This window comes from Harpia harpyja, unplaced genomic scaffold (genome assembly GCF_026419915.1).
Source record: "Harpia harpyja isolate bHarHar1 unplaced genomic scaffold, bHarHar1 primary haplotype scaffold_46, whole genome shotgun sequence".
NCBI classification, from domain to species: domain Eukaryota; kingdom Metazoa; phylum Chordata; class Aves; order Accipitriformes; family Accipitridae; genus Harpia; species Harpia harpyja.
This window is the reverse complement of record NW_026293385.1, coordinates 982,641-994,052: the sequence shown is the minus strand read 5'-3', so window position 1 is coordinate 994,052 and position 11,412 is coordinate 982,641. Positions and strand designations below refer to the sequence as shown.

Sequence of the window (11,412 nt, the reverse complement as noted above, 5' to 3'; positions counted from 1 at the left end):
CTCTTCCCTGCCTTTCTCCTCTCACCCTTCCCCTCCGTCCCACTCTCCTGCTCCCTGTCCCACCTCTCTCTGCCGCTCTGTCCCCCCTTCTTCTCTTTCTCTTTCTCTTTCTCTTTCTCTTTCTCTTTCTCACTTTCTCTTTCTCTTTCTCTTTCTCTTTCTCTCTTTCTCTTTCTTCTCGTCCTCGTCCTCGTCCTCGTCCTCCCCCGGGGAGGCGGCCATGGGGCCTGCGGGGGGCGGGGCCGGGCCGGGGATGGTGTCCCTGCAGGGTCAGGCAGCAGGAAGGCGTGCCCCGGGGCATGCTGGGAGCTGTAGTCCTGGGGCCTGCGGGGCTGCCAGGCGGCCATGTAGGTTCCCGGGGCATGCTGGGAGCTGTAGTCCTGGGGCACGGGGCTGCCGGGCGGCCATTTTGGTCTCTGCAGTCGCGGCTGAGGGGAGGGCTGGGGCTGCCCGTGAGGCGAGCGAGGCCCTTGGGCGGGCGTGGGGGTGTCTCCTGCCTGCTGGCTGCCTGGGGGGGGCTCCAAGCTGGAGCCGGGCCCGGCTGAGGGAAGGAGAGAAGGGACAGGGTGAGGGGGGTCGCAGTCCTGGGTTTGCAGGTTTCACGCAGACGCCCTCTTCAGAAAACACAGCCTCTGTGTGGGTCAGCGGTCCCTGCAGAGTTTTATTATTTATAGCCATTTTTATAAATACAGGACTTCGCACAGCAGGCTCACACGGTGCTGTGCTTCTTGTAAACTGAATCGCTTTTATCCCGGCTACAGTCTGGAGGGAGCAAGTGCCAGCCGATAGATTAAGATGGAGATGAAAGCACGCGATACGCTTGCGATGGTGATCCTGCCACAAGGCATGCTGCTTATTGATCTGGGAAGACACTGCAGTGACTCTGTCAGAGGACAAGGTTTTCAGTGCTATTTCTGTATGTGACACCCAAGGGATTTTTTCCCTCTGCGTGTATTTCTGTGCAGGCATGTGCATGAAACGTAGGTGTTTCTCTGTGCCGTAACGGGCACTGATGACAGCTGGGTGGGTGGCAAGGTGTGCAATCACGGCAGAAACTTCCTGCAGCTGCCCTGCCATGTGCTTCAGGATAAAACAGCTCTTCTGGTTGGTTGCTGCCATTGAGAGCTACTGAGGGCATGGGAAGGTATTGGGTTCTTCCTCCCTGCAGTCAGCACTGGTCCTTACTGGGTCGCTTCCCACAGCAGCCAGCGCTGTGCTCCCCTCTCAGTTGTTAGGCAAACAGCTGTAGCAGGAAAGTGTGGCATGTTCCTCTGATTCATGCATTCTCCGCCTTGCACAGCAACACACTTGAAAACACTGAAATGTGCTCTTTTTATTGCCGTTAACATTCAAAAATCTTGTCTTGGTCTGGTCAGCAAGGAATTTGGAAAACATCAGGGTTGCATTTTGAGAATAAAATAGGTTCTCATCCTTCCCCCTCCCCCCGAAACCGTGTAGGATCCAGACCTTCTCCCCCTACCCCCCTATGTGTAGCCTGGCTTTGTTCATTTTGCTGCCTCATACCAAGAATATAGCAAACAACAGAGATGTGTGCTGTGTGCTCCAGGCCAAAGACAGTTTTAAGTGTTCCCAGTTTACTTCGTGCAGCTGTGCAGCATGGCACATTTTGGAAGGCACACTGGGATGATGTATCAGAAGTTGCTGCAAATGAGGTGATACTGGTAGTGGTTTATTTTCAGTGCCTGGTTTGGGAAAGAATATACTCAAATTTTCTAAGATACAGATCTATTAGAGAAAAAGGAGTGCAAGGTAAGAAGCATCATGCTGCCTTTATTGCTAAATGTCTGCTTTCATTTCATTCAAACTAGAAAGTAAACAAAGATTGTACCTGCAACAGAATTTGTTTCCCAGAGTGAGCATTCAAGCACTGGGGAGCAGTTTGCAGGATCAGAACTTCAGCCTGCTCTGGGTGATAAACCCTCAGGAGAGGAAAGAGAAACCCCACTTTTTAAAATACAGCTCTACTTATCTTAAGATTTCTTCGTGTTAGGTTGTGTTGGCGGTCATACTCTAAGCACGTGACGAAACTGTTAAAAAAATCAAGATATTTAATTATTATTTACTGTATTAAGTCCTCTTACAAGCAGTGCACTCCATTGCCCTGTGGATAGTATAATGACTGGCATGACTGGCAATTTTCCTTTTCTTTTCTAGTACAAGGATGCATGTATGAAGGCAAATCAAGGGTACAAGTGGTGCCTCACAGCAAACCAAGCTGCGAAAACGCAGACATCTGCTGTTACAAACAGGAAAAAGCTATGGGCCTTTGCCTCGGACTCTGCAAAAGATTTACCAAGCCTGAGGAAAGTGACAAGAGGTGACGAAATGCCACAGCGTAACTTCGGGATGGCAGGTGAGATTTCCATCCATGTTCCTCAAACGTAGCAGCCTCATTTTGTTTGTGGATGCGGCGTTGGAATCAAACTGCAAGGCCAGTTTCCTTTACTGCACCTGGTACTGTAGTGCAAATACCTTTCATGTCCCAAATTAAGGTGCCAAGACTCTAGTTAAACCTCTGCATAACAACCTCAAATCTTCTTAAGTGCATGATTGCTTTCAAGAGTCAAGTCCAGACATGTGGCATATCATAAGCCATACCCCATTTGGGGTCCAGATTTGATTGATGTTTAGTTCAGGCTTATCTGCTGTTAGAGATTTTAATTTTCTAGTCAAAAAGGGAACTGCTGATTATGTGCATTCTTTTTCTCTTTCATAGAGTGTTGTACTATGTTTAGGAATTTGCTATTGACAGAAATAATTTATGGTTGTCTATGAAGTTGGAGGTGTTAACGTTCTTGTGGATGAATGTACCAGTGGAGCTAACTTCTTGTATTTAACTCAAGAGAAGCATAATGATAGCTTGGAGGGGTGGATTCTAACCATTTTAAACATACCCCCCCCCTAAAAAACCTCAAGAAGTGGATTGCCTGAGCAGGTTGAAGGCAGATAATCTCAAACTGATATCCACAAATAGCAGAACTGTAGCAATCATGACCTTGAAATGGAAATATTAATGTTAAATACTGGCAGCTTAGGAGCCTAACAGTCAAGGTAGAAACTAATTTTTAGCCCACCACCCCTTTTTCCTTTTTTTTTTCTTTTCTGCATTTTGATGTTTCTAATTTTATGAGTACTGATGTATTTGAAACTTTGTCATATCCTACCTAGGTTATGTCAAGTGTGTGGCAGATAGGACTTTTCTGCTTAGAGAGATCGTGAGCTGGAGAGTGGAAAATGGTTTTATGGAACAAGTATAAGAGGAGAAGAAGGGATAAAAAGGCTTGTATGCCTTTTTGCCAGTTTAGTGGTATGAAAATTCCTGTAATGAAATTTCTTCTGGCTATGAAGGAAATGTGAAATGGGATCAAAAGAAAGTGTTTCCTGCTACATCGTTATGATATATGGGAGACCAGTTCTAAAAACCTCAAGCCTCTTCATCCCGTTCTGTTTTTGCTATCAGAGGAGTCACTTTTATGCTCCTTCAGGTTTATTGACTTAACAGAGAGAACAAGGAGTAGGTCTTGGTCTAGCTGGCTGCTGTCCCCCACTGCTCCTGCCGGGATATCCAACTGTAGAGCTTCTGAGTAGAGAGTGATTTTGAATCAACACCTGTCAGAACAGAGGACAGAGAACTTAAGAGTTAATGAGAAGCTGATCTAATCCATTGTTTTATCTATAGAGCCATTAATTTCTGAAGAAGGCCCTCTTTTGTGCTACATGTGATTTGAAAATTTATTTATTTATTTATTTATTTATTTATTTTCTGCTGGCTGAGTCAGTGAGCACAGGGGTCTCACTCCAGTCCTCATGCAAGTGAAAGCTGGCTGGTTCATGAGTATAACGATAGCCCATAAAATAACGACAGCCTCTGACAGAGATGTTAGCAGAAGCATCTAAACCATGGCAAGTCTGCCGTGCCAAGTGGATTACTGTTTTGTCAACTATATTCCAGTTTGTGGTAAATATGTGTTGTTGTATTCCTCTCCCCTCGACTTCACGTGAGAGCTCCATTCAGCTCTGACTCTTCTAGCCAGTGCAACGTCTTTTAAAAGCCAGGCTGCATGCTAACTGATGAACTAAAATGTAGCTGAGCAACTGTAGAAATGCCACTGACTGTCTCGCATCTTCAAGGTGGATAGCTTCCTTTGGACAGGGATTATATGATTCCAGAACAATTCCAGGAAATCTGTTTGCTTGTTGGTAGCTGTTAATCCTGTCTTGATTGCTTTTTACATACTAGATGTAATTTTTGAAAATGTAACATAGAGAGAGTGAGATCTTCCTTTCTTTTTCTGAAGTCCCCCACAGGCCATAGCTCTCCTTTATTTTTGGCATTCCGACAGTAACCACCGCACATTTTAAGTTTTGCATATTGACCTACCATTGTGTCAAGAGCCCGAGGTGTGGCACCAGCGTTGGGCTTCTGACCTGCAGACCCACTAGTGGTGTCCTTGCTCATCCAGCTGGGAAGTTGTAATGGAGTACGTTTTTGTCATGACATGGCTCACCTGCAAAGACAACTGCTGTTTGCAGGGGAACGTGACCATTGCAGCGCCTACCGTCACAGCTACAGAGCTAAGTGGGCAACAGCTTTCCTATACAAATGTGCCAGATTCCTGATACTTCCACATTTCTGCATCAGGAGAAAACCAGCTGGGCCAAAAAGCTTTTTAGTGAAGTAAAGGATGGAAAAAAGACGCTTCCCAGCCTAGCCAATATCCTGATAGAGATGCAATTTTTGTTTTTAGAAAGAAGCTTCTTTCTGCACCCGGGTGAAAGGTAGTTGAAACTGGTACCTTCCGGCCTTCATTCTGCTTCGTTCTTCCTCAGTTCTTTCTTTCCTCTGATTGAAAAATTGCAGTGATGAACAAGCCAGCCTGCTGAGTTTCTAACTGGACCAATACTAACAAAGAATGTCATTCCCAAATAGTGAGGTAGTGGTAAGCTTCATCAATAGTAAAAGCTGTTGAGAAAGTAATGAATCAGAATGGGAGACAGTTCTGCAAGTCAAATTCTTGACTATTTTCTAACTACTGTTGATTTAACTGTAAATTGCTTTAAAATAGCACTTAAAATTTGTAATTTTTCATACCAGTAAGTTCTTGGTGCTGTGAGAGAAATGTTGTGCTGAGAAGGCACTATAAACAAACGGCAATGTTTGTGTATATACATTTTGTCTTCCCTTAGATGAAGTTATCTTGTAATTTGAAGCAATAGTGGAAGGATTTTTTGTTTTATTATGATCAGACACCTGTGTGCCAGCCCTCTGCTACAGCTGCAAAATAAGTATTCAAGTTGCTTCAGCACCAATTTAAACTTTCACTTTCCACTTTGCTGTCAATTTTTTTCTTCCTCTTCATTTTTATATTTAAATAAACAGTTTAACTGTTTGCTTACTTGGGAAGAAAACAGTGCTACCCTTGTCCTGTTGTGATAAGCTACGTAGCTGAAGGGCAGCAAGCCGAGACCCCCAAGAAGATATTTAGAAGTGGGGGAAGAAGGGGGCCTACAAGAAAGCCAGAGAGGCACTTTTGACAAGGGCATGTAGTGATAGGACAAGGGGTAATAGCTTTAAACTAGAAGAGGGTAGATTTAGATTAGATATAAGGAAGAAATTCTTCCCTCTGAGGGTGGTGAGGCACTGGAACAGGTTACGCAGAGAAGTTGTGGACGCCCCCTCCCTGGAAGTGTTCAAGGCCAGGTTGGATGGGGCTTTGATCAACCTGGTCTAGTGGAGGGTGTCCCTGTCGATGGCAGGGGGGTTGGACCTAGATGCTCTTGAAGGTTGCTTCCAACCCAACCCATTCTATGATTCCGTGATTCTATGATTCCCTTCTAAGTTCTTCAGCTGGCCAAAACTGAGGAGGGGGAAGAAGAACTACAGGTAGCTAAAGGGAAGGACAGGAGAGCAGCTGGGAGCCAGCAGTGTGATGTGGGCATAAGAAAGTGCTACACTGCAGGGTGTCAGGCCAAGTATTTTCAGGAAGTGTAGAGAAGAGTTAATGCCACTGAACAGAGCACAGCTCATCTGACGTGGCTGCCCTGCTGGTCCTTCATGTACAAGAAAGATGACCTCCTTCTGGAATAACTGGAGAAGAGAGCTGCAGGGATTGCTGGGACATGGGCAATGGACATGCGTGATGACATCAGGAGTTCTTGATTTGCTAAGGCTAGAAAAACAGGTGGAAGAAGAGTGGGGTGACTCCTGTAAATGCAGGAGAGGGAAATACCATTTAGGGAGAACAGTTTTTAGGCTTAAAGCTGTGCGCACCAGAAAACATGTGTACCACCTGGTCCTGAGTAAATTTAAGCTGTAAACTGGAAGAAAACTCTAAATGCTTAGAAGATTTGGGTTCTGCAACAGCCTTCTGATGGAAGGAAAGCAAGCAGAAAGCAACCAGTCAACCCCTTATTGCTTAATATGGAGTTCAGTAAGTTTATGGTGGGCCTGGAGATCTCTTCCAGTCTCTCCTTCATCCAAATCAACTGCCTCTTCAGGCATTGTCTTTCAGGGTATGTGTTGCCTTTTCACATTTTAATTGCTCTGACGTCCTCTTGTTTGAAGGACTGAACTGTTGCTGATCAAGCATTTTGGTGGCAAAAAGGGCTCTGCTGACAGGATCGCTTCACTTGTGAATTGTGCCTAGGTACTTGCTGACCCGTCCCATTTTCTGTCTCCATTTCTTCAGTCACTTCTTGTGGCTAGATCCTACACTTCTGATAGTACCTTGTCTCTTTGTAGATGCTTAATACCTTTTGTTCCCCTTTTTATTTAAAAGTAAGTTTAAAAACAAAAAACACAACCAACCCCCCCACCCCTTCTACCTATTCATCACAGGAACGGAAAAAATGATTCCAATTGAACATTGGGTTTGAAGCCAGATGCTCTTTAGGCTGTATTCTTAAGATAATGAGCCACTCTTCTATCCCTGAGATAGTGGATGAGCTTGGTTTATTCCCATTGCTTTCCTCTGCTTCTGTTTACTGGTGTTTTAAGAGAGTATTGAAAAAACCTACCCTGTGTACGTTAGCGTGAGGTGCTGTCTGAGGGAGAATTTTTGGCAGCATCTGTGGTATTGAATTAAACAGCAGCAGTGAGTGATCCCGTGAACTGGACCTTGATCATCTGTAGTGCTAAATCGTTTGGAGGTTTACAGGTCCAGGTTTGGCCCATGTTGGCTGAAAAGCTCAACAACTTCCTTGGCACTGCTCACAAGTGGGAGTGGGCCAGGGGATTTCCCAGCGGGCATTTTGAATGCAGCTATTCTGCATCCAAATTTTGCATAACAAAATGCAACCAAATGGCCAAGGGTAATTGTGCCAGTTGGCCTCCATTTCAGGGAATGGTCCTGGGCACGTGTAATTTATTGATGCAGAGAGAGGTTTTGTGTAGTTCAGTGAAAGGAAATTGGAAAACGTGAGTGCATGCTTAGTGAGACCTGGGGAAAGTTACTTACCTTTGGTGTGTCATCATTACTGAAGTTGGTGTCTCAGCAATACAGCAAGGATAATGCTTCTCTGTTCTCCCGCTGTGGCTGTTGAGTGAGGCATTTGGGCCACAAACTGTCTCCCTCTCTCTAGATGACACTGTTAAATTGGGCCCCTGCATTGCTTCCAAGGCACTCCCCCAAAGCCAGACAATTAGTCTTCATGATGATGAAGAGCAACCACTGTTCTGAGTGGAAAAGCCACTCTGTGAGTAATGAAGTGCCAGTGTTCATTGCTTTCACTTGTCATTTTCCAAGCTGCTGAGGTGCAGGAAGGCTGGAGGCGAGAAGCTGTCAGCATCAAAGACTTGGAGAAAATACATTTCTATCTCTATTTTACTTTCCTTAATTATATATTGTATTGGCAGGGCAAGAAGTAGGCAGGCAGCTTGCCTGGCCAGTGCCTGTGTGGTTCTGGCGCAGAGGATCAAGCGCTTCATGCTTCAGAGCTGTCAGGCTGGCACTTTTCACCACTAAATGCAGCTCTAAATTAAAGCTAAATGAAAAGGGAAATTTTTCTTCAGAGCTTGATCATTTCATTTTGTTCCATCCTTTTACTTGTTCAGTGGCTAGGGAAAGGAACCACTCCCTTGGTAGGAGCATCCATTGAGTTATAAACATGGGTGATATTAGAGCATCTTTGTGTATATTTATGCATGAGATCATTACAGTTGCTGTTTTAAAGGTATCCATCTCTGTAGTACCTAAACCCTTTGGCAGTAAAACTGTAGATCCACGCAATGGGGTGAGAAGCAGACAAATCCAATGAAATCCTTCAAACAGCTTTGAAAGCCTCTCCCAGAGGGTACAGAAATGGTTATTTGTGATTCTCTTGAATTGCCTTTTATGCACTAGTCTGCAGTCTCACGTCTTTCACTGAACTGTGAAATACAATCTAGTGTTAAGTTTTTGTTGCTAACCCTCTTTTGACATAGCAGTGGGCAAATAAAAGCCCTTCAGAAAAGCCTCAGCCTGTTCTATTGATCCTAGAAAAGACTCACCTTGTGAAAAACTATTCAAGATCACTATTTCACAGATCACCCATTTCCCTGTCTCCTGCGAAGGCAGGTACTGTTCCTTGTACAGGTGTGCTGGGACTCATCTGCATGTTCTTAGGTCCCAGGAGTCTTTCTGCACGCTGGATGAGAAATTTAGCATGTTGAAGTTTGATACTGAAACTGAAACTGAAGAGTTAGGTGATACAAACAGAATTGTTTTCCTGACAGATCTCCTCAAGCACATCACAGCCTGGAGTCCCGGGAGCTGCAAAACAAACCGAGGAGTCTGCATTGTTTCAGTTTGCTGAGGTGTAATGGCTGAAATATGGTGGGGGAGGATGGGGGGGAAGCAAGGCACCAGTAAGAGTTGTCACTGAATGGCTAAGCACCCTATCTGATAAGGGATTCCCATCAGTAGATGTTTACCTTCATGGCAGCATTATGTTGAGAAAATCAGGGGGGACAAGGGGCAGTGACTGGGTGAGATGTTGGCCAGTTCTACCAGCTGTAGCGCACGCAAAGGGCACTGGGCTTGTGAACATTACCTGGCCTTCCATACCAAAGGCCCACTGAAGATGTTTTTTTCCAAATGGCCTTCTAATTTGAATCTAGGAAAACAACAAATAAAAGGCATTCTGAAATGACACTATGCACTGCCTGTGGAAGAGGCGGCAGCAGTGCGAAATGGCAACTGCCCTGGAGGCAGGGATCCTGTGTGTCCTGGTTTCAGCTGGGACAGAGTTAATTGTCTTCCTAGTAGCTGGTACGGTGCTATGTTTTGAGTTCAGTATGCGGAGACTGTTGGTAACACTGATGTTTTCAGTTGTTGCTAAGTAGTGTTTGGACTAATGTCAAGGATTTTTCAGCTTCTCATGCCCAGCTGGAGGGGCACAAGAAGTTGGCACAGGACACAGCCAGGGCAGCTGACCCAAACTGGCCAACGGGGTATGCCATACCATGCAACACCACATCTAGTATAGAAACTGGGGGGAGTGGGGGCGGGGGATCGCCGCTCGGGGACTAGCTGGGTGTCGGTCGGCGAGTGGTGAGCAATTGCACTGCGCATCATTTGTACATTCGAATCCTTTTATTATTGCTGTTGTCATTTTATTAGTGTTACCTTTATCATTATTAGTTTCTTCTTTTCTGTTCTATTAAACCGTTCTTATCTCAACCCACGAGTTTTACTTCTTTTCCCGATTTTCTCCCCCATCCCACGGGGGGGGGGGGGGGGAGTGAGTGAGCGGCTGCGTGGTGCTTAGTTGCTGGCTGGGGTTAAACCACGACACTGTGAAAAATAAACTTGCAGGTCAAAGGAAGCTTATCCCAACAGCTGCAAGGATAGGTAGCAGCATTGTTAGGTGGTGACTTCTAAAGCTTATAAATTACCTTTAAGTATGTAAGTTCTCCTCCTTTCCCAGTGTATTGGAAATGTGGAGTTCTTAAAGATTGCTTTGACTACTTTCTTCTCCCATGTGTTTAGTGTGCCTCTAGGAATTGGTTTTCCACACCTATACCCTTCTTGCCCATTTGGGGGAGTCTGGTACTGCTTACAGAACCAGTTAGGCTAAATGGATCTTCAGGGTGTGTCTGAGAAGACTGGGAGTGGGCCGGGTGCTAGCATGGAGGAGCGTAACGAGATGAGAAGATACCCAGTTTGTCATTCATTGTACTTGCAGAGGTTTGACTCCATTCAACATGCTTTCTTCTGTTAAATGTTAAGCTAATTGTGTACTGTGTGTTTTTAACTTGGCTAGGACGGGCCTTTATGTATTTCTTGGGAGGTTCAGTGAAGAAAAAAACGATTTACTGCTTCAGGTGCTATAAAATACCTGAATGCATTACTGCATTTAGTAAGCTAAATTATGGTAAGCAAGTTGCAGTAGGCTGCTGTCAGCAATGTACTGTATTACAAAGGAAAAGAGGGAGGGAAACAAAATAGTTATTTAGCCAGTAGGCAAGTAGACCTGTGAAGAAATGTGGAGTGTGCTGTGGTCTGATGTGCCTGGAGACTTTTGGCAGCCGTCCCAGCTCGGTTCTGGTTCTGGCTGTGTGTTCTTCATAGGTTCCCTTCCTCTTTGCCGCCTTTGCGGCAGGGTGAGTAGGAGTGCCTCTTTGTGAAGACAGCGATCCCGCTGAGTAGATTTGTCATTTAAAATGGACACCTTTACTCCCGGAGTACAAGTCTCCTGTCACTCAGAAACAGCTTGTTATATGTAGATGTAGCATGGGATTCTTTCTTCCTTACAGCCTTGGCTAGCCTGTCATTTGTTTGTCTGTCCCAAGGGCTACAGTCATCAATTAAAGCTGTTGAGGATATGGCTAACGAGGCCTGCCCAGTGGCTTGCCACAACGGGTGATGAAAATCTCAGGAGTAAGAATTGTTGGGTTCTGTTGGCGCCCAGGCAAGTGCACTGGTCTTCCAAGACGATGTGACATCCTCGCAAGAAGTTGTTTGTTTTTTTTTTTTCATTTTGGAGTGTTGCAAGTTATGCTCTTGGCTTTCTCATTCTGCTCTGATCTTGCAGATACTTGGTCCTTCTTTTCTCTTTCTCATTAGTACCTTTATGGAAAGCCCTTATATAGGCCAGTGATTTCTGAGCAGTGGGCTGCGTTCCTTAGCGCGGTGGCTGTTGGCAATCTGTCTGCTCCCACAGGCGGGTTGCTGTCCTCCTCCTTGCCACGCAAGGGAAACGGAGCAGATGGGAGCCCTTGCTCTCTTGGTCTTACTGGATGTGTGTTTGGCAAGCGCGAACAGATGGTGACGACTGCTTCGTTGAGAAGAAACAAGAGTACCTCTTGGATTTACTTAGCTAAACTCTCATCTGTTATTAAACAAAGAAAATGCTTCCGGAGAGTGGAAGCAATAAAATTGCTTGTTTAACCACCTTAAAACCAAAATGAAG

General features: G+C 45.2%; 1 long non-coding RNA gene across 1 annotated transcript; it reads left to right on the top strand.

Annotated features, from left to right (window-relative positions):
- Positions 1-720: 720 nt before the first annotated feature.
- Positions 721-2,890, top strand: LOC128138433 (uncharacterized). The gene is made up of 3 exons (XR_008234000.1): positions 721-898; positions 2,176-2,374; positions 2,805-2,890. It is a non-coding gene; the product is annotated as an uncharacterized LOC128138433 (long non-coding RNA).
- Positions 2,891-11,412: the final 8,522 nt, after the last annotated feature.